The sequence below is a fragment of the Miscanthus floridulus genome, chromosome 13, assembly GCF_019320115.1.
Source record: "Miscanthus floridulus cultivar M001 chromosome 13, ASM1932011v1, whole genome shotgun sequence".
Taxonomy (NCBI): Eukaryota; Viridiplantae; Streptophyta; class Magnoliopsida; order Poales; family Poaceae; genus Miscanthus; species Miscanthus floridulus.
This window is the reverse complement of record NC_089592.1, coordinates 20301328-20305918: the sequence shown is the minus strand read 5'-3', so window position 1 is coordinate 20305918 and position 4591 is coordinate 20301328. Positions and strand designations below refer to the sequence as shown.

At 48.2% G+C, this 4591-nt stretch overlaps 1 pseudogene; it reads right to left on the bottom strand.

The window, feature by feature from the left end:
* Nucleotides 1-548: 548 nt before the first annotated feature.
* LOC136499560 (7-deoxyloganetin glucosyltransferase-like) lies at nucleotides 549-4366 on the bottom strand (annotated as a pseudogene).
* Between the last annotated feature and the right edge of the window lie 225 nt (nucleotides 4367-4591).

The following is a 4591-nucleotide window of genomic DNA, read 5'->3' as shown; positions in this document are numbered from 1 at the left end:
TTCGCTGAAAAAACGAGCTGAAACATTGTTCCGGCTGATTTGTTGTGAGAGAAAAACATTGTTTCGGCTGAAAAAAAAAACAGATTATAAGATAAGCGAACAGAGCCATTCATTTGACACTCTCTTTTTCTATTTTTTTTGGATAATGGATTCATTAATTCAGCCTCCGTACCCATGAAGGATATACAAAGCCAAAAGAATACAATAAACACTTAGACTCACACCTCAAACAAGAGGAGAACACACAACTAAAAGAGAAAAAAAAACTATGACCTCAACATAACCCTGTTTTGTAACATCCTCTCCTGAAACGGTAAGATGAATATAGATGTAGGATTAATGAATCAATTATTAAAAAAATAGAAAAGATATTCTCAAATCAATGTTTCAAAGACTACCGTTGCCGAAAACATTACCCGAGTCTCGGAGAGAGTGGTTGATATAGTTTGTTTTATTTAGTACATGAAGTTAATTTAGGCCTAATAATTCCCTTCATATGAATAAACCCTCGCTCCTTCAAACACCACACACACATTCCTCCAATCTCCTCATACCTCGGACGACTCGGAGTTGAGCGAGCTGACCCCGAGCGCTTCCACCACGGCCAGCAGGTTCTCGTGCGACGACCCGCCGGCGCCAGCAGCTTCCTCCGCCATCGCCTTCCACCTCGCCGCGCTCCTCCGGACCTCCACGCTCTCCATCACCTCACCGACATGCGCAGCGACCTGCTCCCTCCTCACTTCGGCGTCCAGCCGGCGCCCCACGCCCCACACCTCGCACGCGTACTTGCAGACGGTGAACTGTCCGCGAACACCGTCCAGCACACCATTGGCACGCCGGCGGCGAGGCACTCGCAGGTGGAGTTCCACCCGTTGTGCGTCGGAAGCACCCCACGGCGCGGTGCCGCAGCACCCGCTCCTGCGGGCACCACGTTGCCACGCGGCCCCGCGCCGCCGTATCCGCCGTGAACGCCGGGGGCAGCGCGGCCGCCGGCTCGGCCCCGCCGACGACGCCGGCGACGAGGTCCTCCCTGATGATCCACAGGAACGGGCGCCCCGTCGCCGCGAGGCCCCACGCGAACTCCGCCAGCTGCGACGCGGTGACCACCGTGAGGCTGCCGAAGTTGGCGTACACGACGGAGCCCGGCAACTGAGCGTCCATCCAGGCCAGGCACTCGGTGTCGTGCTTCCACAGGCTCAGGTCAAGCGAGCCGCCGCCGGCGTCGTCTTCCTCGTCGTGGTGCCAGCGGATAAGGGATTCCAGCGGCCCGACGGTGTAGATGCGCGGGTATACTCGGCACGGAGGGCGGCGAGGACGTCCGGCTCGAGGGCGTCGAACGTGTTGATGATGAGGGCGCCGGCCTTGGTGCAGTTGTTGGACTCGGTGTCGCCGAACCACAGGCCTAAATCGTCTGGGTCGGTGGTGCGGACGAAGCTCGAGACGTCGCCGAGGCTGATCGGCGGCATGCCGGGGATCCAGTCGATGATCGTCGTCTCTAGGTAGCCGTTCGTTAAGCAGCTGTCATCTGCAAAGATGAGAAAAGAACGAGCAAATCCACACATACACATATATTAACTTTTGGTTCCCAGCTGCTGTTTTGAATAATTATTACAATCCATTCACAATTTGAAGTTGTCTTAACTCAAAATTTTCTAAGTTTCACCAAATTTAGAGAAAAGCACAATAGCATATACGACACCAATCGTCAATTTTAAACTAATTTAATGTTATTATATAAAAATAATAAGTGTAATGCATAACATACAGCAGTTGCAAACTCCAATCTCATACATATAACATAAAACCAAACTTGATTGTTACTAGTTTATAGGTTGTTGACTATGAAGTACTTAGCTCGTTTGGCTCGTGAGCTGAATTGTGAGCCAGCTCAAGCTAGCTCATTAACTTAACGAGGTAAAACACTAGCTTGGCTCGTCAAGAAAAGAAAACTAGCCGAGCCGTGTGAGCTAGCAAGTCACGATTTTTTCCGCAGAATTACTATTTGTTGGGCTCCGCAGAATTTGAAAACTAGTGCAGCCGGCTGTATATGTATAGTAGTGTGTGCATGCCAGCTGGGAGTTGGTCGGATATTTGCTGGGCTCTCCGATTATTTCAAAAAATCCCATTCAAAATAAAAAAAAAAATCAGTCCACGTGAAGGTTTGTTGGCGGTAGCTTGGTCTTCTCGTGCGCAGATCATGTCCGCCACCCCCGACCACCCCTCAAGCATGTCCCAGCCAGCCACCCTCAATGGGCCGCAGCAAGCCATAGCCAGGCAGGGCCAAGTCAGCAGTAGCCATATCCCGCCAGACGATACGGTGGCTGCGGCCGGCCAGTGATGTCTAGGGGCGGGTAGAGGCCTTCGGCTAGGGTATGCCAAGAAGAGGCTAGGGCAAAGAGGAGAGCGGCAAGGATTGGCTTTACCTCCTTCCTAGGGCGATGGAGATGATGGCTTCTAGGGGTAGCGACAATAAAGATAGGGGTGGCGATTTCTTTCTTGGCTTTTCTTGGTTCGAGAAGGTAGAAATGTGGGGAGAAGTCACACCAACACGGATTTGATGTTGCCACCCAACTGTGTATCAACCGATTTTTCGAAGTGTGGAAAGATTACAACTGGAGTTGGGATAATGAGTTGTTGGAGAGAATATATTTTTTCAATCATGCTAGAAAACCAAGATTAGGAGTGGGTTTTGGGAACTATTGGAGATGCTATAAGGAAGGAGACAAATATGGGATTTCCTTTATTTATTTTTGAAATGATTTATTTCTTATTGAAACTATAAATGTTTCAGGGAACAATATTGTTAGTTACTTGCCTCAATTTGGTATAAGCATTTGTTTTTTTTCTTAGTTTGGACATAGTATGCAGTAAAATTCTACTCACTCCGTCCCAAACTGTATGTTGTTTTGACTTTAATTTTCTAGGTTCATAGCTTTTCCTATATATCTAGAAATTATATACAACTGGATACATAGCAAAAGCTATGAACAATTGAAAACGACTTACAATTTTGGATGGAGGGAGTACTTTAGCTAGTATTTTTTTTAACGAGTTAGGTTACATCCACGTCAAGATCTAGCACAACAGTAGCAAAATGCTTGAACATGAATTTTGTTTTATTTGAAGTTTGAGTTTGAACATATATGGATAAATGAGTCCTGAATCATAAATTTGCCAAACCATGTTTATGCCATTGCGTTAGTTTGTCAAAATTTCAAAATGTAAACTAAATTCGCTATATTCCAGCGAAATGTTTTATTAGATTAGATCATTAGAAGATGTTTAGGCAACAAGTTAGGTTACATCCACGTCAAGATCTAGCACAACAGTAGCAAAATGCTTGAACATGAATTTTGTTTTATTTGAAGTTTGAGTTTGAACATATATGGATAAATGAGGCCTGAATCATAAATTTGCCAAACCATGTTTATGCCATTGCGTTAGTTTGTCAAAATTTCAAAATGTAAACTAAATTCGCTATATTCCAGCGAAATGTTTTATTAGATTAGATCATTAGAAGATGTTTAGGCAAAGATTAGACTACAGTAACATATTACTATTTATTTGTACTAGCAATTTATCTTGCCATGTAAAGTGTTCACATCAGCATCCACTAGAACATCCCACTATCTCGCAATGCAAAGTGTTTACATCAGCATCCACTAACACATGCCATTATGTCTTCATTGGAGCTATTCACATGAGCAAACCACATCATTTACTAACATATATATTTAGTTGTCCACACCATAATGCTAAAAATTATCCACTAACATATATTATGATATTTATTCAACCATATTAATAAATATAAATAGTATAACTTTACCCGGAATTTCCGCACGCGCGGGGCGTTCCTCTGTATACAAGGGGCGTCGGGAGTACCTTTGAGTGGTAGGTAGCCTCTTTCCCTGAGCTCCCGGAGCCTCATGTGGCACATGAGCGCCGCTGCGCTGCTGGTCCAGAGCACCATGCTGGGGACGCCGAGCCCCCGGGCCACCTCCAGGGCGAAGCTCATGAGCGCCGTGAGCAGCACGCACGTGACGGGCGGCACGTCGGGCGCTACGCCGCCCAGCGGCTCCGTGCACCGGCCGTGGGTGGTGGCCTTGGACAGGCCGAGGTCGTAGTCCTGCTGGTCCCGGTCGGCGTCCACCAGCCCGTCCGGGATGGTCTCGATCCTGAACCCCTCGCGGCCACTCACGGCGCCCGCGGTGGCTGCGGCCTGCTGGGCGCGCCGGAGGTTGTGCTCGGTGGTGACGAAGGTGACGAAGACGCCGTGGTGGCGCAGAGCCTGGGCCAGCTGCAGCGCCGGGTTGATGTTGCCGGAGCCCGGGAAGGGCACCACCACGACGTGCGGCTGCGGCATCGCCGTTCGTGTTGCTGCTATAGCTTGCACGCTTTTGGTGACTGGCAACTTGGCTTGGCTTCGATCAGTGCTTTGCCCTGCCACCGTAGTTAGTCGCTTTTATTAACCATAATCAATTGAAATGGACGGCAAGGTCCCAGCCTGAAAGTCAAGGGACGGTGATACTTGAAAAAACAAACAGTTTCCACTAACATCGCGTCATTTTTTGCCCGCCGCAGCACGCAC